Consider the following 27,476-nt stretch of genomic DNA (forward strand, 5'->3'; position numbering starts at 1 on the left):
CTTTATTGTGACACTGTAAGGGTAAGTATAAGATATAGCAACATGGCAATGGACAATCTGTGACATAATTGGAGCAAACATTATGTGACACTTTGGTGCCTGATTCAAAGTGAGGGCCTGATTCAGACCCGCTCGCAAGTGGGTCGATGGTGGCCCAGTGCGCATGCGCACGACAGAGCCGGCTCCGTCCTCCGCATGCACGAGACCCGGATAGCGATGGGCAAACCATCGCTCCGGGTCTCGTACCAAAGGGGGCGTGCTGTCGATGTTGAGTGACAGCCCGCCCCCTTTGGTGGGCATGTCGGGGGCGTGGCTGTCAATGTGCTTTGTGATTCATACAGAAAACATACAAATTTGGGGGTTTAGAGGTCTTTAAGTTTCCAAAGCAATAAGCATTCACAAGGTCCCACAACTTGTGAGAACACTAACCAGATCGAAATGTCTTATCCCGTGAGCTTGTGGAACAAGACCTTTGCAGTTTATTTGTGGTTGTTGTCACTTGTGACAAGCCCGTGAGTTTGCTCGCTCTCTGGGCCTGATTCAGACCCGCTCGCAAGCGGGTCGATGGTGGCCCAGTGCGCATGCGCGAGACCCGGATAGCGACGGGCAAACCGTCGCTCCGGGTCTCGTACCAAAGGGGGCGTGCTGTCGATGTTGAGTGACAGCACGCCCCCTTTGGTGGGCGTGCCTGCCCAGACGGAGGCGTTCCCATGGGAACGCCTACCGTCTGGGGCCGGCCCCACTGACATCGCAAGTGATGTCAGTGGGAGTGCTTTTGGCTCTGTTTGAGCCGAAAGCACTCCAGGGCTTGCGGCAACGAGACCCTACCACAATGGTCTCGTCGCGATGGTCTTAAGCATCGCGACCATCTTCCTGGCCGCTCGCTATAGCTGTTGGTTGTCACCCACAACTATACGAGCGTCCAGGAGGCCGCTCTAAAAATCAAGAAGGACGGCCCTGATTCAGAGCGAGTGCTCTGTCAGAGCGTCCGGCTCTGAATCAGGGCCTGAATGTATTGCTGATGTTCACCTAGTTGAGCAGTTATTTGTTGTTATGCGTATGCAAAATACTCTGAAATCTCCAACGGTGCATGCATTACCTTGAGTGTCTGTACAACGCACGCTTAGAAATCAAGCAGCAGAGTGATGGGCGTTCCTGGGTGGTGACTTGGAGATGGATTAAAGTGAACACAAAAGAAAATAAGTCTGTCTCATGGGTGTGTTATGGGAGTGTCACAGGCGTGTCAGTGAAATCGGCTGTGTTCTCAGATGCTCAGCAGCTTCCCCATAGGCCATATTCAGCCAGAGAAATTGCACCTACCATGGGACTGGAGAAAGTGTTGATGGTGGCGTATGAAGAATCACCAGCATTATAACAGCGTGCAGATACACTAGAATTGGCTTCTCAGCGCTTGTACATTCAGGCATACACTAGTACACAAGGGGATAGCTAAAACCTGCATTTGTGTATTATTGCTCTTACGACTCTACCAACAGATGCTAGAGCTGACGCAGCAGTGTCCACCTCTGAATCAGGCCCACTATGTGCCAAATGTAATAGGTAATAAGTGCCCAGCTTTTGGCGAGTTACCAGCCATATTTAACTATTTTATATAAATCTAACTACAAACTCTCCAAGATCTTGTCACTTTCACAAACCTGCAACCAATCCCTATGTGGTTAATGCTGGGGCACCTTGTTTATGAGGTGTACATATAAGATATCTTGAGGGCTTTTGCTCTGTGCATATACTGGAACTAAATGCACACAAATATAAGTGATGTAAAGTTGTATGCAAATCAAATGCATCTCCACTTGCGAACAAAGTGGTGTAATGGGAATTCTCACATAGGAAAGAAATCGGAGCGAACAAGTCAAAGGAATTGTAAGCTATGCAAAGTCCTGCATGTCTGTTTTTATGTCTGTTTTCAGACTGATATTTTGCACCAGAGATATGGCAGGTACAAGTGCACATTGATAATTAGGGCAGTTATGAACTTGTTAGGATGGGGCAGTGTGGCCACAGACATGAGTACAACTCTGCATATGGTTGAATATATGCATTTTGTTCTGTGCATGTAATGCTGGAGCATTTACAGCCGACTTGAATTAAACTCCGCTTCAGTCCCATAGTCTGTAGTGTTTTTAAGGTTTATGTTGTAGTTCACACTATGGGGGTCATTCAGACCCGCTCGCAAGCGGGTCGATGTTCCCCCACTGCGCATGCGCACGAAGGAGGGAGCTCCGTTGTGCGCATGCGCGAGACCCGGCGAGCGACGGGCTTTCCATCGCTCCGGGTCTCGCACCAAAGAGGGCGTGCTGTCGATGTTGATTGACAGCACGCCCCCTTTGGTGGGCGTGCCTGCCAGACGGAGGCGTTCCCATGGGAACGCCTACCGTCTGAAGCCGGCCCCACTGACATCACTAGTGCTGTCAGTGGGAGTGATTTTGGCTCAGATAGAGCCAAAATCACTCCAGGGCTTGCGGCAGCGAGACCCTACCGCAGGGTCTCCGTCGCAAGCCCGATGGTCGCGATGGTCAAGACCATCATCATGGACGCTCGCATATGCTGTGGGTGGTCACCCACAGCTATGAGAGCGGCCTGGAGGCCGCTCCATTTTCATGGAGGAGGGCCCTGATTCATTGCGAGCGCTCTGGTCAGAGCGTTCGGCTCTGAATCAGGCCCTATGTTCTAGTCATGATCCAAAACATTATGACCACTCCCATATGAAGCAAATGATGTTGACTATCTCCTAAAAACTGCACATGTCAAGGTTCGGGATATACGAGACTGTAAACTGACATTAGGTATCGGAGTGGCCTCTATCAGCGGGATACTGCACTCTGCCACACCGCACAGATTATTTGAGAATGTTTTCAGAAGCATGATTCTTATTATCCTTTCTATGGCACCACAAGTGTTCTACAGAGCCATACAAAGTACATAAATAAGTGAACAAGAAACCAGTGACTTACAGTACAATTAAAGACAAGGACATGGTTTATACTCTTTGCTGCATTAGCGATCATAACACTCAACCATACTTGCCTACTTTTGAAAAAGCATTTCAGGGAGATTGTGAAAGCAGCACCTATGAGTGCTGCGGTAAAGTGGGCGTGTACTGCTACATCTGAGAGGCGTGTCATAAATATACTTACATCCACATGTAAATGAGCCCCAAAGCAGAGTAGTAAGATCTACTTGTTGATGAAAACACACTCATACTTCTCAGAAAATACATGTAACCATAGGGATCATTGTGCCTTATAACCAATGCAGGGAAATTATACTAATGATCCCATTTGAATGTATATATCTCTGTTTTTTCTTTTATATAACAGTGTCATAATGGGGGTAAGATGAAATGATGGAGATTAGTAGACTCTTCAGGGAGATTGCTGCTATTTCAGGGAGTGTCCCTGACAATGAGGGAGAGTTGGCAAGTATGCACTCAACAAGCTGCACTGAGTCATCAACCAAGTGTTAGGTGCCCTTGTGGGGAGTAAGGAGTAGATGAAAGTATAATTAAGGAGAAGCACATGAGGGAAGAGGGCCCTGCGTGAAAGCTCACTTTCTAAAGGTGAGGGGCAGACAAACAGGTGTGACACAGATGGGGCAGACAAGGAGCATGTAGTAGCAGGTTAGGATGAGAGCTGGAAAGCTATGATGAAATATTGGGTCTTGAGAGCCCATTTGAAGATTTGTAGAGAGGTGGAGAGGCTGATAGGCAGAGGGAGAGAGTTCCAGAGGTAGGGAGCAGCACAGGCAAAATCTTGGAGGCGATGATGTTGAAGTTGTTGGCATGGCCTCCAAATCACCAGATCTCAATCCAATAGTGCATTCTTGGTATGTGTTGGAACAAGAAGTCCGATTTACGGCAGCTCTGTCTCGCAACTTACAGGATTTTAAAGAATATGCTGGTAACATCCTGGTACTAGATACCACAAGACAGCTTCAGAGTACTTGCAGAGTCAATGTTTTGGCAGGTCAGAGCACTTGGAGGAGCAATAGCATATTAGGAAGGTGGTCATAATAAAATAAATACATAAATACCAACAAAATACATTTAATCACACAATACAATAACTCAGAATCAAAACCATACTAAATAAACACTGGCAGATATTACATCAAGAGGAAACATTGAAGGCAACACTACCACATAAACCTAATTACAGGAGAGCACCCAATATAAAAAAATAAACTTGTCACTAACCGCATCAGCCCAACAAATTATATATAAGCACATATAGACCAAAGAATGAGGAAAGTAGGTTTCTACCTCTGTGGGAGGTGCCCAAAGTGCAAAACAACATGTCAATATAGCACCAAACCCACTAGCAGCTTCACATCTCACACCACAGAAAAGACATACAAAATCAAACACATGCGATTACAAAGGTGTCATTTACCTACTCTCATGCCCATGCTGGCTACAGTATATAGGAGCTGATTCACTACCGCATGCATATGCAATAGCGATTACGCACGCAGTTCAACTGCGATAGTATGCTAATTTATTGTGATCGCTATGCCGTCGCAGCACTACACAAGGACACCCACTTTACCTTACACACATCCATAATGTTTAGCAAGACTGCAAATCCATCGTTACAATCGAGAACCATCGCAGCCTCACGCACACTAGCACAAGCTCTGACCTTACTCAGAAATTGCTAACAACTATGCATGCTATGAGACCTCAGACTGCGTAGGCCATCACAGTGGATAATTTATCCGTGCCCCTGCAACGGCTTTGAAACGTATTGGCATGCCTGCGTTCACCTGACCACTCCCCCGTCACCTCCCAAAAACGGCACTTCCTGTCAATCACTCTGCGATGCATCTACGTAGCCTCTGCGATCACAGTCCCAATTGCAAAAGCTGGTTCGCGCATACGCATGCTCAGAACGCAACAATTGCCCGATTGCGAGCGTAATCGCAGTTGCGTATAGTAGTGAATCAGCCCCATAGTGCGCACCATAAGTAAGTACACATTGCAGAACATATTAGAAATACACATTGGCAATGAAAAGCAAAGGAGCTGATTCTGAGTCGGGCACAGATATGGCTGCATCTATATGCTAATGCCGCTACAAAGTCCTTCCCTGGTGTACATCAAGGCATCCAAATATGTAAGGACTGAGACACCCACTGTCAGCGTACGTAGACACTGAACTGCTACTTGATGCTTTTTTAGGCGCACCATCAAGTGCTCTATGCCAGATGCAGTTTATTCATCTGAGTATGGCCTATGTAAGCGGTACGGCATCTTTGTACGCAACTGCTTTTAGTGACGTCCGCGACGCGCCTGTGACACTCCCGTGAGATGCAACATCTCCTTGCTTTTTAGCCATCCCCTTGTTACTTCCCAATCACCTTCTAAGAAAGCCCCATTACATTTCTGATACTGTGCATCCAAATCTGTACTGCGACTTTGTACAAATAAAATCAAGATGTATACGCATATGAACATCATCGCTCCACTGCATTCGACGAACCCGCTACATCCGACTCAGTTTCAAGCTATTCCAAAGAGCATCACAAATTGGACTTATCAAAACTTACATTTCTGGCCATACAAGAAGTAAACCACAACAGGAGAGGAGGAATTACACAAATGAAATTAATCAATAACTTAGGGCCTGATTCAGAGAAGGACGGTATCGCACAGCAGCTGCATCTTAGTACGCAGCGGCTGTAGTAAAATATGCAAAAGCGCCCAGGTTACTCAGGATGGATGGTGTTTTCATGCTACCGGGGCCAGTGAAGCTGCGTCAGAAGACGTAAAATGCTCCCAAACAGCTACAGACTGTCACTCACCCGATGTCTGCAACTGCACTGCACCCGACGATGCAGGACCGGATCTGCACATGCGCAGTATGGGTCCCGCACATGCACAGTTCAATAAACATCGGAGATGTAGATAAATTATTGGGTTTGTGTCCATCTCTGAATTTGGCCTTTAGATGATAATGACATCGCAACGCTTAAACATAGGCAGAGCAGATTGGTCATTGACCTTACCGGGAAGATTCCCAGTGGGCCGACACCTCTGGGGCTAACTGTCGGTGGGGTGACTTTTTGTCGAGGCTGCCCTGCCCCGGCCGAAACTACCAGAGGCAAGCCGCGGCTGAAGTTAGGTGGCCTCACCCTGAGTAGTGACACACTCATGACAGGCAGCCCTCCGGTGCCTGTCATAACAACTTGAAACAGAGTGGCCTGCGGAGAATCTGTTGCACCACTGGTGCCATTACTACTGCTGAAGTTGGGGATGTGGCTCACTCAGTTCGATACTTGGACGTGCCTAAAGTATTAAAGGTAGTGGCCGTGCAGGCAATAGCTATAGACCACAGCATGGCCCCTAGCTCCTCTCTACAGGCACCTTACATGCCACGGTGAGATCTCCCACTGTGTACTGCAATAGGGTTCTGACCTGACTGTCCTATTGCAGCTGAGCTGGCGTCGCACAACTAGAAGTGATCAGTGGAAGCAGTAGCAGGCTGAGTGTTCCGGGATACCAGAGAGCACTGCTATGGGTAAGGCACACTGCAGGGAACTGGGAGCTGAATAGAATTATTGTGTTGGTACTAAACTGGTGAAACTGGGGCTGGGTTCCTGGTGCCGCAGATTCTACACATCTGATAATGGAATCGATATGAAATACCGGTGGCTCAATAATCAAATCCCGGCAGCACCCCAACTTTCCCGGGGGGGGGGGGTGCCTCCAGCAATCATGCGGCTCAGCTGCTGCAGAACATCTTATCAGGCAGCACTGAGAATAGTTGCAGAAAGTATTTGGAACCAAGTCCCAGAGTTCTCAAAGATGTTCTGCAGCAGCTTGTCTAGGCCCCAGCTGGGAATTCTTAGAGATGTCTGGATGTAAGTGTTACATTGCTGATGTTACATGAATGTTAACATAGCGTATAAGTATTATTTAATGAGAACTATAAGCCCTATTGCATGCTACATGGATTTAGGCCCTCATTCAGAGCCACTCGCTAGCGGCAGTACGCTCGTTCCGAGCGATGTTCGCACATCTGCGCATGCATACGGATCGTTATACGCATGCGCGAACCAGTCAGTGCGGCCGAAATTCATGTGCTCGCAATATAGCGAATGCCTGCTATTTTGAGTGACAGAATGAGGCGTATGTGGGTGGTAACAGGGGAAGGTGCTTGAAAATGGGGAGTGGAGATCCGAACGCAGGCGTGCTTAAAGGTCAAAACGGGCGTTTTATGGGTGTGCATAATTAATACAGCAGCGTCATTGACCACGTCACTGGGTTATTTTATAGCCAGAACTGCTCGCAAGATTGTGGTAGCAAAAACCAACCACAAGAATAGCGAGCAGTTCATACGCTGGTCGATGTACTCGATTAATCTAATAAATAGCGGACATGACGTATGGTGCGTGCGGCCAGGGGGCGTTTTTAACAAATAAACGAGCGTATGTTTTGCTCGCTCATTCAGACTTAGAGGTGTGAACAGACTGCAATTTGCGAACTGATCATTTGAATAGCCACCCCTTGTTTTTGAACGAACGACCGCAAATAGCGAACGGCTCTGAATCAGGCCCTTAGTCTTCTAATACAAATCACCAGAATATATGTCACTTATGACTGGTCATACTGTACAACGTTTGCATATGAATGTGATTAAGGCAAAAAGCACTTGCAATGCTCTAGTGTGTATATCCCAAACTACTAAGAGTAAATCTATAGATTTATTCTCTGCATACAGTATACAATTATATCCTCCATATAGTGGCAGTCCGGACAGATAACTGTATAGTGTTTGTGTGCGACTGACCTCAAAATATCAGTCAGTTGCTCATGGTGAATCGACTGGCATGTCTGTCAGATGCAATATTTTATGAGTTGCAAGCCGGCCGCATCTGGCAGTGTATGAACTGCTGTGGCCAAGTGACCAACATATCCCCTGTTCTTTCACAGAGGAGGAACAGGCAAATGTATCCTACCTAGATATTGTGCGGCCATACACTGTGATATATCTAATAGTGTATGCCAGTAATTTGTGATAGGGATGTGCGCCGGACCATTTTTGCCGGATTTGGATTTGGTTCTAATTCGTCGTCCGGCTTTGGATTTGGATTTGCCAAACTGCGGTGACTGGCTTTGGATTTGGATTTTTTGCCAAAATTGGCAAAAAAATCTAAAATTACATAAATTGGCCTTTTTTTCTTCCTAGATTGTTATTTACCTCAATAACATTAATTTCCAGTCATTTACAGTCAATTTAGACCACCTCACAGCTTAAATTATTGTTTTCACCATTATTGGCTAAGGGTTGCAGTGAGCTGACTGGTTACCAAGCGTCAGAGCAGCGGCGCAGTGGCACTGACACCACAGTTTAAAGCACATCTATGAAACTATGCCACACAGCAGTGGCAGAAATGAAAGGTAGTGCTAGATGGAATTGTCCTTGGGCCCTCCCACCCACCCTTTATGTTGGATCTTAAAAAGGACATGCACACTTTAACAAACGAAGCATTTCAGCGACAGGTACTGCCACTTTGTGGCTGAAGTGCTTGGTTTATTTGGGCCCCCACGAAAAAATCTTCCAATCTACTAAAGGCAACAGGTCTACAGTGGCATGATGTCACCATCATTGCCATCCTCACCCTCATCAGTGTGTACATCATCCGATTCCTCACACAATATCAGTTCATCCCCGCTGGAATCCACCATTACAGAAGTATCTGTACTGTGACGTGATTGGCGGGAAAGGTTTTCTTCGTGAAATTTCCAGTTCATTTTAATGAACATCATTTTTTCGACATTTTGTGGAAGTAGCCTCCTTCGTCGTTCGCTCACAAGGTTCCCGGCTGTACTGAAAACTCTCTCCGAGAACACACTGGAGGGTGGGCAGCTTAAGTAATGCAAAGCCAGTTTATACAAGGGTCTCCAAATTGCCTTTTTTTTCTTCCAATATTCGAAGGCACTCTGTGACATGTCTACGTGTACAGTGTCCTGAAAATAATCCTCCACCATTCTTTGGATGGTAATCGTATTAGATGGAGTTACGGTAGAGGTGTCACTGGTGTTGGGCAAATCTTTTAGACCCGACCAGATGTCAAAATGTTGACTTGACTTATCTGCATCACCACAGGATCTTTTGGAAAAGGTGCATTTTTTTCTGGCTGCTGCTGGAGAAACCGAAGGAGGAGGCGTCATCGTAGTGCCATGTGTCACTTCAGCTGCCAACTTGCTCACCAGGAGCGCTTTGGTTCTTTTAAGATCTGGGTCAGTTGTAAAGAAAGACACAGCATATGGCTTGAACCTAGGATCAAGAATGGTTGCTAAAATATAATGATCAGATTTCAAGATCTTGGCCACCCGTGGATCCTGGCGAAGCGAACAAAGGACTTGATCTATCAGTCCAGCATACTTTGCGGAAACACTTTGTTTAATCTCATCCTTCAATTTCTCCAGCTGCTTTTCCAAAAGCGAAATTAGGGGAATCACCTTACTCAAGCTAGCAGTGTCAGCACTCACTTCACAAGTGGCAACTTCAAATGGTTTGAGCACCTTGCACAAGACAGAAAGTACTCTCCACTGTGCTGGGGTAAGGTACATTCCCCCTCCTCTCCCAATGTCATGGCTTGTCGTATAGCTATGGATGGCTTTTTGCTGCTCCTCCATCCGCTGAAGCATATACAGGGTTGAGTTCCACCTCGTTACCACTTCTTGCTTCAGTTGATGGCAGGGCAAATTAAACTGCTCTTGCAGTTGCTGCAATCTCCTGCACACTGTTGCTGAATGCCGAAAATGTCCCGAAATTTTTGGGACCACAGACAGCATCTCCTGCACACCCCTGTCGTTTTTTAAAAAAACCCTGCACCACTAAGTTTATTGTGTGAGCAAAACAGGGGATGTGTTGGAATTCACCCAGCTGTAATGCTTTCACTATATTTGTAGCATTGTCAGAAATCAGAAATCCTGAGGAGAGTCCAAGTGGGGTAAGCCATGTTTCTATGACATCTCTTAGTTTTTCTAAGAGGTTGTCAGCGGTATGCCTCTTATTGAATCCGGTGATGCACAGAGTTACCTGCCGCTGAATGAGCTGGTGTTGTTTGTTAGATACTGCTACTGCTGAAGGCGATTCACCCACCCAGTGGGCCATCACAGTCATGTAATCTTTAGTTTGTCCACTACCGCTTGTCCACATATCTGTGGTTAAGTGGACAGTGGGTACAATAGCATTTTGCTGGCCAATAATTAGGTTCTGTTTAACGTCTTGGTACAGCCGAGGAATGGCTTTTCGGGTAAAATGAAACCGAGATGGAATTTGGTACCGGGGACACATGAATCCAATTAGCTGTGTAAATCCCACTGCATTAATTGCGGATATTGGACGCAGATCTAATATTAGCGTAGCTGTCATGGCGTCAGTGATCTGCTGTGCGACAGGGTGAGAGCTGTCATACTTGCTTCCCCTTGCAAGAGATTCTTTAACAAGTCAATTGTTGTTTTGGTATACTACTAGTAGTCTTCTTGGTCCACTTCTGGGATGAAGATCCAACAGCAGCAGCAGGCCTAGTGCTCAAAGATTCAGTTTCTTCTGAGGTGTCCTGGAAATTGGAGGAGTCACCGTGACTTAGCATTAACAAATTGGATGTTGTACTACCACTGATCATTCCTGAGGATATTGAGGAGGAAGGTGTTGTCGGCGGAGATTGCAGGTGCTGGCATTTAGTAGAGAGAAGGCATCTAGCTAATGCTGGACTGCTTGTTATTTTTTTTGCAGTAGTTTCTGTTATCAAACACCTGTCATGAGCTCGCTGCAGATGACGTAATAGCGTAGAGGTTCCTAGATGCTTAACGTCCCTACCTCTACTAACTGTGGTCTCACAGAGGCTACAAATGGCTTGACAAACGTTGTCAGGGTTTGGGTAAAAGTAATTCCACACAAAAGATGTGGATTTGTTGGTTCTATGCCCAGGCATGGCAATGGCCTTCTTATCTTGGCCAAGAGCTGCTTCCACTGGTGCCTGACCTATACAAATAATATCCCCATTCTCAACATCCTCATTGGTGCCAGCGTCAGCTGCACATATATCCCTCTCATCCTCTTGCAATTCCACGGTGGCATCTTCAATTTCTATGTCCTCGGCAATACTGCTCATCCCCACAACTACAGATGGAAAAGAAACTGTGGAGGGCGGCTTCTCTGAAAGGTCAGGCTTACACATAGCAATGCCACTCGTGGACCCACTTAGACTCTCCTCAGGGATTTCTGACATTTGTGTTTCAAAAAACACAGTTTGTTCTACTGCCTTATTGGTTTTACATTTTTTCACACTTCTATAGTCTGATTGAAAAGGTCTTTTATCATCATGAGAGGCACAAGATGCCTCACTGACAGTTGCAGAACCACCACTCAGAAATAAAGGGCAAAGCCTGAGTCTTTCCTTGCCGCTACGTGTGGTGAATGGTATGTTGCCAATTTTCTGTTTCTCTGCAATAGTAGTAGTCTTTAGAGGGTTTTTTTTGTCTTTACCCCTGTGAAATCTAAATTTTTTGATTTCAGGTTCCCTAAGTTTTTAAAGCCTCTACGCCCTTGAGCATCAGCTTTAGATGAAAGTGATGGACTTCCAGCCGCTGCAATGCTAGCATTTACATGTTGTTTCTGCTCTCCTCTTGGTTCATTCTCGTGATCCATATTAATTTATCACTATGAACTGGAGTCACGGAGCTTGTATACACACAGTGGGCTATGCCCTTTCACGGAGCTTGTATAATAGACACAGTGGGCTATGCCCTGTCACGGAGCTTGTATAATACACTCAGTGGGCTATGCCCTGTCACGGAGCTTGTATAATACACACAGTGGGCTTATGCCCTGTCACGGAGCTTGTATAATAGACACAGTGGGCTATGCCCTGTCACGGAGCTTGTATAATACACTCAGTGGGCTTATGCCCTGTCACGGAGCTTGTATAATACACTCAGTGGGCTTATGCCCTGTCATCGAGCTTGTATAATAGACACAGTGGGCTTATGCCCTGTCATAGAGCTTGTATAATACTCAGTGGGCTTATGCCCTGTCACGAAGCTAGTATAATACACTCAGTGGGCTATGCCCTGTCACGGAGCTTGTATAATACACACAGTGGGCTTATGCCCTTTCACAGAGCTTGTATGATACACTCAGTGGGCTTATGCCCTGTCACGGAGCTTGTATAATACACTCAGTGGGCTTATGCCCTGTCACGGAGCTTGTATAATACACTCAGTGGGCTTATGCCCTGTCACGGAGTTTGTATAATACACTCAGTGGGCTTATGCCCTGTCATGGAGCTTGTATAATACACTTAGTGGGCTTATGCCCTGTCACGGAGCTTGTATAATACTCAGTGGGCTTATGCCCTGTCAAGAAGCGAGTATAATACACTCAGTGGGCTATGCCCTGTCACGGAGCTTGTATAATACACACAGTGGGCTTATGCCCTGTCACGGAGCTTGTATAATAGACACAGTGGGCTATGCCCTGTCACGGAGCTTGTATAATACACTCAGTGGGCTTATGCCCTGTCACGGAGCTTGTATAATACACTCAGTGGGCTATACCCTGTCACGGAGCTTGTATAATACAGTACACACAGTGGGCTTATTATGCCCAGTCACGGAGCACACACAATGCGCTTATGTCCAGGAAAGTCACAGAGGTTATTTTTTTGATAATATATATAATTATATATATTAATTAATGCCAGCGGCAAGAACACTGCCTACTCTGTCTAACTCTAGTCTCCAGTCTAATCTAACACTAGCAGTCTAGCACAGTGCACGCACTACCACTAACCGCGTGACACGCGAAATGGCGCCAACTGCCGGGCGCCGCCTTTTATAGAGGCCGAATGTCACCCGGCTCTCGCGAGAATCCAACGCCGGACAGGTGACGTTCGGCCTCGAGGTGGAATCCGAGTCAGGCGGGAACACCCGAACTTGCGTTCGGGTGGACTCGGATTCCACCTGTTCGGAGCGGTTCGGATTCCTCAGAATCCGAACCGCTCATCACTAATTTCTGATGCGTGTCAGATGAAATGTGTGTCGGTCTGACAGGTATTTTATCTCACATAAGCAGCATTAAGACTTTGAACAATTTTATTTTATTTTTTCTGATCTGGTTTTGGTAATACAGGGGAAAAAAATTAGTAGGGTTACCCTGTATTATCCAGAACCAGCACTGGACGTTTCCAGTAGGGAAGGGGGGTAATGCCACAGCCAGGGAAGCCCTTTCACCGGGTCCTCCAGCAAAAGCATTACCCCAACTGCTAGTCTTCCTAGGCTGGGGATCCCTGGGGAGCTGGGGACCCCTCAATAAAGTGGTATCCCTCTCCAGGGCACCCCAGGCATAGGCTGATAGTGTGGGGCTATACCTGTCACCCCTAGAGCGGTGGGTGCCGGGTTGATTATGTAGTATGGTGTAAATTGATAGTTTAAAAATGTTTTTCTTTTGCTGTGGAACTACAGGTCCCAGAAAGCCTCTCCCGCATGCTGGGGTGCCCTGGAGAAGGGGACCCCTTTATTGGGGGGTCCTCAGCTCCCCAGGGATCCCCGGGCCCACTAGAAAAAGTCAAAAAGGTTAATGCGTACAACTCTGAATCAGGCCCGCAATCCCCACTGTGAATTATGTGGAATGCAGACCCTCCAACTATACCGATTTAGCCGGTACAGTACCGTTTTTTAACGGTCTGTAGCGGCAATCGGGCTGGACCGTTTGTAACGGGTTAGTACATAAATGCCAACACTCCCGCATCCTGTGGGAGTCTTCAGTTTTACCCACCAGTCTCCCACTGCCCCACAAAGCCCTCCCAATCCCCCTAAATCCCTGAGCACCATCTTAAATCCGGACCGTGCATGCGCGATCCCAGCGGTGATGGGGCGGAGCTTGGAGCAACCATGCAAAATAAGTCGGCCACGCACCGCAGGTCCGTGGGCAGCACTGGCCACCCAACCCAGCTGTGCCTGTGGGTGGCCCAAGTAAGGCAGCAGTGTGTCTCCTGTAGCAGCAGCGGCGGATCCCTTCCCCTCTACCTCCTGCATGTTTGGAGCAGCAAGGAGTGAGACATGCGGGCGGATCCCTCCCCACCCCCGCTGCACGTTTGGAGCCTGTGGAGTGAGACATGCGGGCGGATCCCTCCCCCTCTCCCCCCTGCACGTTTGGAGCCTGTGGAGTGAGACATGTGGGCGGATCCCTCCCCCTCTCCCCCCTGCACGTTTGGAGCCTGTGGAGTGAGACATGCGGGCGGATCCCTCCCCCTCTCCCCCCTGCACGTTTGGAGCCTGGGGAGACATGGAGGAGGAGTGATGGGGGAGCTGGCCGAGTGCAGCGAGAAGCTCTTGTCTGATGGGGAGATTCCTGTTCAGTGGCGGCTTGGTCCTGGAGCTCAGTGGAGTAGCTGGAGAAGTGCATGGTCCCAAGGTGAGTGTTTGTGATGCTACCCCAGCAGCTCCATGGCACTGTCCTGTATGTGTGTGGGGTGAGGGGGGCTGGCACTAACCCCTGTGTATGTGCGTGTGTGGGGTAAGGGGGGCTGGCACTAACCCCTGTGTGTGGTGAGGGGGGCTGGCACTAACCCCTGTGTGTGGGGTGAGGGGGGCTGGCACTGACCCGTGTGTGTGTGTGAGGGGGGATGGCACTAATCCCTGTGTATGTGAGTGTGGAGTGTGGGTGGCACTGACCCGTGTGGGTGTGGGGTAAGGGGGGCTGGCACTAACCCGTGTATGTGTGGGGTGAGGGGGGCTGGCACTGACCCCTGTGTGTGTGGGGTGAGGGCGGCTGTTGCGGGAGCAGCTTGACCGTATGGTACGCAAGAAGTTCCCATCAACCCAATCCAACTTGTGGGAGGTACTTGTGGACTTCAGGAAGCGTGGGGTGGAATTCTTCAGATTACCTCAACAAATTAACAGCTAGAATGCCAAAGGTCTGCAATGCTGTAATTGCTGCAAAAGAAGCATTCTTTGGTGAAAGCAAAGTTTGAAGGACAAAATTATTTCAAATAAAAATCATTACTTCTAACCTTGCCAATGTATTGACTATATGTTCTATTCATTTTTTAACTCATTTAATAAATAGAAGTCAGTTTTCATGTAAAACACGAAAATTGTCTGGGTGACCCCAAACTTTTGAACGGTAGTGTATATGTATGTGTGTATATAGATAGACATACAGGGGGTCCGGCACTCCATGCGCAAATAGTACACAAGACAAGGTGCCCTCACAAAAAATCAAACATAGAGAGCGGGAGGTGCGGCACTCTTGTGCATAACAAAGGGACAAATGCAGGCTGGATATATAACGTTTCGGTTTATCACCGTCTTCAGATAACAACCAATACAAAAAACATCTTACCTTTATAGAAATTACACCCAAGTGAAACCCACAAGCCGGAAACGGGACACAGCACCCGGTCGGCCGACGCAGGGAGATGACGTTGATGATACTGGATCAGAACCTCTATATACCCCTGACTGTACCTTCTAAAATCCTACCTATAAACCTCTAAGGATGACGCCAATCATACAGTAAATAAAAGACTCCAGACTTGGAACGTGTGGTTCTGAAGCACAAAGTATTATTCAAGTAAAAAGTACAGCCAGTTACACGCTATTGATCCAGACACAATTAGACGCAAAGGAATTATACAGACCCCAAGTACAGTATACATACGCCGTGCTTTCTGGTCCAGATGTTAGGCATCAGCAAGAAACCCCGTCGTCATTCAGCAAGAAGACTAAGAACCCAGTGTTTGAGCACACATATTTATACCCCCCCAGAATAGACAGGACAATAGAGAAGTTTCTTGCTTTTGCCATTGGTTCCCAGGGGGGAAGCATCTGTTACAGAGCATTTAACAGGCTGGTTCAAATAGACTCATCCCAGCCTCTAACAACTGGGGTCTCTGCCCTCCCACCCCATGCAATCATGCTAACAGTTGTTCATATAATATACATTTTGTTGCTTGAAGTCTCTGCAGTCCATAAGTTGAGAATGCATGATGCGATCTCCACACTGATAATACCGGAATTCTGTTGAAAGAGTACGCATCAATACGAAACCAAACACGGCTTTCTTAGCATGTATAAAACCTTAGTTATCAAATATCTTTATTTCGCAGCATTTATACTAACTGAACAAACTTAAATCTTATACCTTAAAGCTTATTAAACCTTTTATGTGGATATGTAATGTGTGAGTATGCGGGGTTTGATATAAAGGCGCTAGTTAACTTGGGGCAGATGCGTGCGTATTAATGTATGTATGAGAAATGGTGCACTTAACACTTACTAAGTGAACACCTAGCAGTGTGGATTGCTGAGCATGATAGTTCCACATGCCCCCTGTCTCAGCAGCCCCCACCTTTCCCGTGTTCAAAGGAAAAGCTCTTTTGTTCTCCCAGACTCTTGTGTGGATGCAAATTAAGCCAGCTAAAAGACATAAACCTAAGATAACACTCTAGTCTTTGAAGTTATTTAATTGCAGGAAGCTTGCTAATGTAAGGTGTTTATTCTAGCCGGGCCACCTGGAGTGAGAGCAGACGTTATCCAGGAAGCTTATCTACACAAGCTAGTTGTCACTTGGCCATTTGCTCTGTTCAACTAATGCAATCCAATTTTGGCATACTGTAAAGCCATTTCTGAAATATATATCCTTTATAATACGTAAAGTAATGAAATGGGCTTTTGGTGAAGCGCCGTAACCTATGGCGATGGTCACGGATGCATTCGCATGATGCTAATAGTATTATCGCCACATGTACTAAAGTGTGAGTCTATCTAAAATGGCGCTTAGGCGGCCATTTTGCAAAATGTCGTCTTGCGGCCAGTCGCAAGATGGTGTTGCTGCGATTCAATTTTAAACTGATCTTGTCTCAGCCAATAATCCAGTTTCGACAACGTAATCGCGCATCGAGAGCTCGACGTCAGTGACATCCATCACCATAACAACCAGTAGCTATAGCAACAGGATATAAACAAACACCACAATGACACAGGATCATAACACATATTGCGTATCCAAAACGAACAACATATTAAATATTAATTCTACTATAAAGCTAAACAGCTATAAGAATTACATTATGTACCCAAAACAAATACATTAAACGTGTATATACTGAGACCGTAATATATTGTAATATGTTCAATATGAATTCTACCCAACTGCTTAATCAAATATATTACTATACAACTATATTACTATACAGCTATAAAGATGCCCTGTCCAAGAATAAACATATTAAGTAATAGAAAATTACAAAAAACATGATAAGGGCAGATTTTCATTTAAACCTCTTGGACTAATAACATCCAATCTGTGAATCCATTTTGATTCACACTTCAGTAATGCCAAATGTCGATCACCACCTCTACTGAATGGGGGGATGTGGTCAATCATACGATACTTAAGATTTGCAAGACTATGCCCTAAACTGACAAAATGCCGTTCAACCGGCTACTCACTCTTACCACTTGTAATGGCAGCACGAATTGTCGAGCGATGTACACCCATACGTTCTTTAAATTTCCTTTGCGTCTTACCAATATATGAGAGTCCACAAGGACATATAATTTGGTAGACGACACAGGAACTGTCACATGTCAGATGATGTCTGATACGAAATTCCTTACCAGAATGGGTCTGAGAAAAAGTGTCGCCAATAATCATATGGACTTTAGGTAAAGTGTATATTAAGGGGGTCACTGGGAAATCTGGGAGTAATGCTTCTTTAAGATTTTCATCAATAAGTTGCATATCCATAGCCATATGTAAGCATTCCGACAGTTCTGTTTTAAACAATGCAGTGGGATCGCCTTGTAATTCCTGAAATACCGTGACATCACCCAATTGACGATAGATCTCATTCTTATACATTAACACATCCTGTAATACCACTCCTCCTCCTTTATCCGCAGGGCGAATAATTATGTAATTATTAGATGACAGGGATCTTAATGCATTACGTTCAAGCGGGGTAAATTTCCATGGGTGAGCAAGTTTAATCCCTTATCTGCTCAAATTAACAAGATTACTAAAAAACTTTGGCCAGTTGTTAAAACAGATGTGACATTGGGTCTTAATGAGACATCTATTATGCCATGTTACACAAGGGGGACAAATTTGAGAGACATTCTTGTCAAAACTGATGTTACACGAATGGGGAATGCTGTGCCTAAACACTTTCTGTCTAGCAAAAGATGGGGTTGTTTTAAGTGTTCTTGTGTTACGTGTCGCTATTTGATTATTGGCGACACTTTTTCTCACCCCCATTCTGGTAAGGAATTTCGTATCAGACATCATCTGACATGTGACAGTTCCTTTGTCGTCTACCAAATTATATGTGCTTGTGGACTCTCATATATTGGTAAGACGCAAAGGAATTTTAAAGAACATATGGGTGTACATCGCTCGACAATTCATGCTGCCATTACAAGTGGTAAGAGTGAGCAGCCAGTTGCACGGCATTTTGTCAGTTTAGGGCATAGTCTTGCAAATCTTAAGTATCGTATGATTGACCACATCCCCCATTCAGTAGAGGTGGTGATCAACATTTGGCATTACTGAAGTGTGAATCAAAATGGATTCAGAGATTGGATGTTATTAGTCCAAAAGGTTTAAATGAAAATCTGCCCTTATCATGTTTTTTGTAATTTTCTATTACTTAATATGTTTATTCTTGGACAGGGCATCTTTATAGCTGTATAGTAATGTAGTTGTATAGTAATATATTTGATTAAGCAGTTGGGTAGAATTCATATTGAACATATTACAATATATTACGGTCTCAGTATATGCATGTTTAATGTATTTGTTTTAGGTACATAATGTAATTCTTATAGCTGTTTAGCTTTATAGTAGAATTAATATTTAATATGTTGTTCGTTTTGGATACGCAATATGTGTTATGATCCTGTGTCATTGTGGTGTTTGTTTATATCCTGTTGCTATAGCTACTGGTTGTTATGGTGATGGATGTCACTGAAGTTGAGCGCTCGATGCGCGGTGACGTCATCTCCCTGCGTCGGCCCGGGTGCTGTGTCCCGTTTCCGGCTTGTGGGTTTCACTTGTGTGTAATGTCTATAAAGGTAAGATGTTTTTTGTATTGGTTGTTAGCTGAAGACGGTGAGGTGATAAACCGAAACGTTATATATCCATCCTGCATTAGTCCCTTTGTTATGCACAAGAGTGCCACACCTCCCGCTCTCTCTCTCTCTATGGGCTCTATTTACTACAATCCGCATATTGAATGCGGATTGTAGTGTGATATTACCGAGTGAATTCGCATTGCGAATTCAGGCAATATCACAGGGATTTACTATAAATCCCTTGCAGTGACAGAGCTTGCGATAAAGCTCTGTCCCTGCGGATCCCATCCGCACTCTAGTCGCGGTATTTTTGGAAAAAATACCGCGACTAAGAGCCCGCGCATGCGCCGACTGACCACCGCTACTACCCCCCCACCGACGCTAAGCCCCGCCCCCCGCGACCCCCCCCTCCCTTCATTACACTTACCTGCATCCTCCTGGCCTCCGGTGATCTTCTCCGGGCTTCCCGATCAGGTGATCTCCCATACTGCACTGGGACCCGATCACCTGATGACCGGGCCCCAGTGCACTGTGGGAGACCAGCTGACCGGAGAGGAGCCATCACCGGAGGCCCGATCACCGGTCCCTGGATTCAGGTAAGGAAAAAAAAAAAATGTTTAATTTTTTTTTCTTTTTTTTACAGTAATCAGCTTGCGGTCTACTTAGACCACATAGCTGATTACTGGTACCGGCTCCCGCCTCTGCTCTCCCCATTAGAGCAGAGTGGGAGCCCGGTAACCGGGGAAGACCCTGGATAACGCCACCTCCAGGTGGCGTTATTATCACAGGGCTTCCCCCGGTATTTTTTTACAATTTATTTTTAGTAACTTGCACACAGATCACATTTCCCATTACAATTATGGGAAATGCGATCTGCTTTACTAAAAATAAGTGATACTGGGGGTTGGAGTAGAATTTTACTAATTCTACTCCAATTGCCCTATAGTAACTACAGGTGAAACTAAAATAATGTGAAAAGGGTGTGAAAACACCCTTTTTCACTCTATTTTAGTAAAAATAATGTTAATAAATAGAGCCCTATATATTTAAAATCGTAGGCACTCAAAAAAACAGCAGGGCACCAGCTGCCTCCAATGTACAGAACCAGTGGACACGCCCCCTTTTCGGGTACCACGCCCCCATGTATGTGGCCACGCCCATGTACCGGTTTTTACCTGTGACATGTTGGAGGGTATGGGAATGTGATGTGTAATTTAACAGAACGCAGGAGCTATCACAGTGCAGGGGGCAGCCATCAGCTGGAGTTCTCTCTCCCCAAGTCATAAATGTGTCCCCAGAAGGCGCAGCAGGCCGGGAACCGTCCCCATTAAGCGGGCTGTAGAGAGTCCCAGCTCCTGTCACAGATTCTGCCTATTGCAGGGCGGTAGCTGCCAGCTGAGCCCTTCCGTGTAATGTATGCCGGAATGGTAATGTAGCTGCTCAGCAGTATGTGACTAACGTAACGTGTTCATCCCCTGCAGGCAGCAGACACTGCTGCTCCTGTATACACTACAGCTAGTGGAAACCAGAGAGCACGGCTCTGGCAGTCACAGGGAAGGAGACCTCTACCCAGCAGCAGCAAGATGAGCATTGAGCAGCAGGGGGCAAGACAAGCGGGCAGTGGGCTGGGGGCCTGGGGCAGGTCGATTCTCGCCTATAGAATAAGATGCAGCAGACTGTATCCAGGGCAGCCAATGAGAGGGCAAAAATTACCTAACTAGCCTCAGCATGAGAAAGAGCCAATAGGAGGCCGGCTCACAGGCTTGTAAGGATTTTATGACAGACTGTAGCGCTCAGCACCGCCCACATAACATAACGGCTGAACTGATTGGTTGGAGGGTGCAGCTGATGATCTCCTTGGCTGATGGCGCTATCAGTCTCCCCTCTCACGGTCTCACCACCAGCGCCTGGTAACTGTCAGTGAGAGCAGCAGCCGGAAGAGGACGCAGACGCTGGGGTATGAGGCGTGAGGGGCGGCGCAGCAGGTGCTGGGCTATCGTCAGGTAAGTGTGTGGGTTGGGCAAGGAGCTGTCCTATGGATAGATGCCCCCTGTGTACACATTGCACACCCCTGTCTCCTGCAGCAGCAGCACCAGGCCCTCTCAGTGCTGAGGTCACTCTGTCTTTATCACTTGCTATATTGTATCTCTGGTATAAGATTGCTGGAGCAATTAATTGACTATGGACAAATACATCTGTTGCAGATGAAAGTTTCCTAATCTGTGACCTGTCACCCAAATTAAGATTTATGCCCTAGCATCATCCCACTATTTACATTCCTAGTGTCCTGACAATGATTTTGGTACGCAGTAGTGGTTTGAGGAGTTTAGACTCTAAAACAATAGAGTACTGCCTTTGCCACACAAAAGCAGAAACAATTCATATGAGTAACATATAGTAACTACCTTAAGAAGGTCTTAAATGGTTTCTACCCTCCCCCTATGGTAAAGATAGTGGATACATACTGGATGAAGTGCATAGTATAAGTTGCAGGTGTGCTACAACTATTTAAAAAAGCCAAAAAATGGTTTGTACACTGTCTTTTTACTAATACACTGATTTCTATTTCTTAGGGGCCCATTTAATATTTGCGGTGTGTCCCCGAAATCACCCGTCTTTGGGGAATCTCCGCAAATATTAAGTTTCCCCAGATGTATTATGAAGGGACCACAGCAGATATCTCCAATATATCCTGCTGTGCCACCATTTCCGCCAGCACAGCAACCTCCATAGGTTTCTTTTGAGGATGTGATGCTGTTTTATCAAGTTATGGAATGCATTCCGGAACTTGGTTTCTGCAATTTCCGCTATCTGAAGATGGCATAAGCCGCTGTAGCTTATGAACTACATATTGCATAACAAGCTGGTAGAGGAGCCCTCCCCCGGCAATGGACGCCGTGCATATGTAGTCTGTAGACCACGTATGTGCAGGAGTTCCGGCACAGGCGTGAAGACACCGATGACAAGATCACGTCACTCCCAGCACATTGCAGGGATGGGCTTCTTTTGGAACCCCTGTCCCTCCAATGTGATTGTGGGCCCCATTATTGTGCCCAGATCACATTACAAATGCAATCAGTAATAAAAGGGCCCACTTACAGTGATCATTAAGTACAAGCTTAAAGAGGTGTGTGTGTGTGTGGGGGGGGTTGGTCATTCAGAGTTTGCCACTGATTTTGAGATTGATAACCAATCTGATGCTGCCTTCTACATTTTGCTAATCATTGTCAAAAGTAGAAACATATTAAATAAGTAATGAATTGTGATCTGTAGTTATTCTCTTGGTCACGAAGGGAGCAGTACAATTGTTTATAGCTCACATCTAAACTGCACGAGAGCTATTCAATTGTTTGTGTGACCTGCCCCGCGAAGGTCACAACGGCTGGATTCTTGTGCCCTGTTGCACATCGTTATCTGCATTAAATGGTTCCCCCCATGCTAAGTGCCAGGTCGCGACCAGTCCTAAAGCTCTACTTTAAGTGGATTTCTGCTTGAACTTCAGGAGGGTGTGAGCAGAAATTCGCAATAAGTACAACCTTAGCGCTGGTTGCCCAAAACAATTTAATAACTCCGGGTTGCTTCAGATGGAAGCTACAGTACTGAGAAACAAATGAATCGCCCCTAAAGTGGCTCCATGTTTGGAAATCTTGGCCTCTAGATCATTGATCTCTTTAAGTGCTCATACCCCTTGAGTTTTCATATGTTTTTTTCTTTTACCCCTTGTCAATCATTATTTTATACTGTATGATCATTTTGTAGCAGGACATTAAGTAAATATGTCCATAGGATGTAGGCCTCAAGCCTCATGGAAGGTTACACCTACAGTACCATCCTGAAATGCAATTTTGGTAAAATGAAAAAGTATCCACCCCAACCTCAATGCACAATTTCCCAAAAATAACTTCTACACTTTTCACCAGTGGTCGCGCTGAACGAAAAAATGTTGTGGATCCATACTCCACTGTTTCTGGGTCCCATCACATATTATGGGCGGTGAGGGCAGGCAGCAGTTGGCACAGTGCAGGGGGCAGGTTGCAGTTGGGGTGGAGGGGATTAAGAGCAAGCAGCAGTTGTGATGGAGCTGGGGGTAAAGGCAGTGAGAAGTTGGGCTAAGTGCAGACAGCAGTTGCGACAGTGCTGAGGGGGCTAGGGGCAGGCTGTGCCGGGGGTAGGGAGTGGGCAAGGGTAGATAGCTGACGCAGTACAGGGAGGCAAAGAGGTGGTTAGGGGCTTTCAATGGCATTGCACTGTAGGGTTCCACCACACACTGGCAGCACACTGGCACTGCACAAATCTGTTCCAGCAAACACTGGTACTGCACAGTAGGGTCCCATGGGGCAGTGATGACATTGTGGTAGAGGGGCATTGATGACATGATGGGGTGGAGGGGCATGGGACAGTGATGACATGATGGGGTGAGGGGTGCAGGGCTCTGATGACGTGTGTGGGGGGGGCAGCTGTGTATATAATGTACTAGTATAATATTTTGAAAGGAAGACACATTTTTTTATTATTTAAAACAGCAGTGGGTGGGTGTAGACAGTACGCCATGTGGTGTCCTGCTAGTCGCGTTATGCTGTGACGTTTTGAGTCTCATATTACTGCGCATGCCCAGTGGAGCTGATCGGGAGTGACACAGTGTATCAGCACTACGCTGATGCACTGCGTGCTGTACACAACAGGTGTGACTGTGGGCTAGAGGTTTGTAGAGCGGTTTTCAAGAGTGGGCGACCCAGTTTGAGACCTGGTAAGGGACATTTTTTTTACATCTTCACTACAGGACTTAGTGAGTGGTGTGTGTGAGTTCTGTCATTTATACAGGTATTTCTGTTGACCAAAAAGATGCACTCCCAGCATTGCATATAGACCGAGCAATTGAACTTTACTATTTTTATCAACACCAACTGAACTCAATAAATTTTCCCAACTTCATACTCCGGATCTGTTTGAAAGTGGGTCTCTGCATTACAAAACTGACTGTGCATTTTAAGACGCACACTTGCAGCACTGTCAGCATGTCGGCACTGTGGTGGCTGCCAGTGCCAACTCAGGGGGTTGTGCATAGGATCTCTGGAGCATGCCCAGTGGAGCCGCTCCATACGCCATGTAGCGCCCTGCTAGTCGCGCTATGTTATGGTGTATGGAGTGTCCTAATACTGCGCATGCCCAGTTGAGCTGGTCGGGAGTCACACACAGTGCATCAGGTCCCTTCCCCCCAAGCACTTTCCTTTTCCAGCATGTTGGAGCACCTTGCCATAAGGCAAAAGTGATAACTAATGCTGGCCATACACGGGACGATTGATCACACGATTTGGGCAGTTTCTACAGGTTGGATAGACCAATCCATTTGAAAATAGTTGTATTTTGAGTCTTCTGCGACCCAGATGCGCGTTCCTGCCGTCTAGTTGGATCGCAGATCAGATGGTTTTGCAGATCGATCTCAACTGATCGTGTAGTAATTGACACACATTATGTAATGTGATTGATCAAATCGTATGGTCTTATGTGAAATAGTTACATATTAAATACAAATCGTCCTGTATATGAAGGAAAGAATTTTCAAGGGAAATCGTACAACTGATCTGACCAACTTTTGAATCTCACCATGTATGGCCACCTTAAGTGGCTCGGGGAACACATCGAAATTTTGGGTCCATGGCCAGGAAACTCCCCAGACCTTAATCCCATTGAGAACTTGTGGTCAATCCTCAAGAGGCATGTGGACAAACAAAAACCCACAAATTCTGACAAACTCCAAGCATTGATTAGGCAAGAATGGGTGGCCATCAGTCAGTATGTGGCCCAGCAGTTAATTGACAGCATGCCAGGGCAAATTGCAGAGGTCTTGAAAAAGAAGGGTCAACACTGCAAATATTGACTCTACTTCAGGGTCCATAGGGTATCCACAGGATACCTTGGGTATAGGTGATGACGTTAGGCATCGGGCACCATAGAGTTAAGCTTTTCAGCCTCCCAGGATGCACTAGGGTCCCCCTCCTATACCCCGCCCCCGAGCCAAGGCATCTCAGTTTAGTTTGGTGCCCGGCCGGAGTCGGATGCACCTGTTAGAGGGGGGCTATGAAAAGCCCCTGAAGTTTCTTCAATGCAGCTGTGGCTGCACATCTGGAAGTATAGCATGGACAGTCAGTTCTGACGTCCATGCTGTCTTCCCTACACCCCCGCCGGTACCAAACGCCGGTACTGATCCGGGGATGCTGGTAGGCATCTGGGGTCACAGCTAGCAGTGACCCAAGATGTTCAGGACCATGGCCGGAATCAAGGAGGACAGCAAGGTTAGCAGCGGGGTCCCGCGGTGGGTCCCCGCTGATACATGGTCCAGAGTCCCCAGGAAGGGGGCTCCCTGGGGACTGGCTGCAGCGTGGAGCCAGGTTCTAACCTGCGCTTCCACTACCCCCCTGGGACAGCAGGACTGCGGCAGAGCGGTAGCGCTGCGGCGTCCCAGGGGTTAAATGCATGCCAGGGGAGCGCACCTTCCCTGTCTCACAGCCGGCGCCTCCCCCGCTGCACACAGCCCTCTCTGCACACGCTGACTGGCCCTGTGGCAGCGCTCCTCCCCCAGGCCGGCCTCCTCTCTGCTCCTCGGCGGCCATCTTTGCTGGAAGCATGGTGAGCGCTGCTGGACACTGAAGGACGGTGACATCGCGGTCTGGGTCCCCCTGCATACCTCTCCTCCGTTGAATTAAGGTCTGTGTATGCAGCGCTGTGTCCTACCAGGCTCTGAGTCTGCGTAGTTAAGGATCAGCGCTGATAGTGCAGGAATTGATTTCTTTGCAATGTATGTGACCTATGCTAGCGTCTGCTGCCTGTACTTCATTTTCTATCTGTCAGCATTTAACTGTCCCTGTTCTTTCTGCTAAAGCCCTTACGGTGCGGTGCTTGCAGGGTGGTCTCACACTATACTAACGAGTATCAGTGAGAGGGGTCACATACTTACCATTTATGTCTGAAAGTGATTTTCCTCTCCAGTTTTTATGTACTACATACAAGGTACCTATAGCGGAGGGGGACGGTAGTGCGGAGGGACTATGTCAACGGTGTTATTCGTTGACGCGACCGATTACGGTCACGGCTCCGGTACAGGAGCCGCCCTGGGCTTGTTTTGCCAAAGCGATTAGCTCCACAGCCTGCCTTCACTCACTTGGGTTTGTCCCAGCAGTCAGTAGTGTCGTCACCCATGCAGGTGTTCCCGAGACAACTAATGGTACCCCACAGTCTCCCTGTTTCCCCTCCTCAGGTCTCTCATGAGCCTGCGTGGGTTAATTCGTTAACAAGCTCTGTACAGCAGTTGTCAGAAGTGTTGCAAGGGGAGTCTGTGATGCGGCCTCACAAGCGGCCGGTGGCGTCTCTGTCTGCTCCTTATGAGGACGACGACGGGACGACCGACGATGGGGAGATTCTGAATCTTTCTGACCAGGAACCTCCCCTTCCTAATGAGTCGGACGCTAAGTCTAAGGTGTATATACCTGGCCTTATTCGTGCAGTCCGTTCTGCTTTAGTTATTGAGGATGAGGAGCCTCCGGTATCACAGTCCAAATACGCCTTTTTCAAGGATGTTAAAGGAGATACCACAGTGTTTCCTCTTTCGGGATAATTAGTTGACCACCTAGAGGAAGCGTGGAAACAGCCAGGCAAACGATATCAGCCTCAAAGGCGTTTAGCAGTGGCGTATCCGTTTGCGGACAATTAATTTGCCAAGTGGGAATCCCCTCCACAGGTGGATTCTCATGTGACACGCCTTTGTCCGTAGTGCCACATTACCCATGCCATCCATGTCCTCCCTTAAGGATGCTACGGACCGCAAGGTGGAGATCTTCCTAAAGTCCGTCTATTCCCTTGCGGGGGTGGCAGCGCTATGGCCATTTGCTGGGTTGCCAGAGCTATGGAACGCTGGGCTGATACGTTGGAGGCGTCCGTCAATTTCGACTGAGCAGACGGAGTTGATCGGCAATCTTCGGGATTCGGCCACTTATATCAACGAAGCGGCCTTGGATATTAGTACCCTGGCGTCTCGAATTTCTTCGGCAGCTGTGGCTGCTCGTCGCACCTTGTGGTTGCGATCCTGGAAGGCGGACGCTGATTCCAAAAAGGGTTTGGAGGCGTTGCCTTTTAACGGAGAAGTTCTCTTCGGTCCGGACCTGGACAAGATTGTAGCCACGCTGGCGGCAGCTAAATCGACATGTCTCCCGTCGGCTGCTGTTCCTTCTCGTTCAGGTACTCCGTCCTTTCGGCCTTATAGGGCCCAGGGCAGGCCTAAGGCACAGTCCTTTCCCCGACAGGCTGGCCCCAAGAAATCGGCCAAGCCCCGGAAGCAGACCTGGAGTTCCAGACGTCCGGCCCCTAA

General features: G+C 47.0%; 1 protein-coding gene across 1 annotated transcript in view; it reads left to right on the forward strand.

Moving 5' to 3' along the window:
- The first annotated feature begins 20,916 nt into the window (after nt 1-20,916).
- RCAN3 (regulator of calcineurin 3) overlaps nt 20,917-27,476 on the forward strand; it is a 47,709-nt gene continuing 41,149 nt past the window's right edge. Inside the window, exon 1 of the mRNA XM_088460575.1 lies at nt 20,917-21,117. The gene's annotated coding sequence lies outside the window, so the exon portion shown is untranslated. The remainder of the gene's footprint in view (nt 21,118-27,476) is intronic.

The sequence above is a fragment of the Taudactylus pleione genome, unplaced genomic scaffold (assembly GCF_031769625.1).
Source record: "Taudactylus pleione unplaced genomic scaffold, aTauple2 ptg000007l, whole genome shotgun sequence".
NCBI lineage: Eukaryota > Metazoa > Chordata > Amphibia > Anura > Myobatrachidae > Taudactylus > Taudactylus pleione.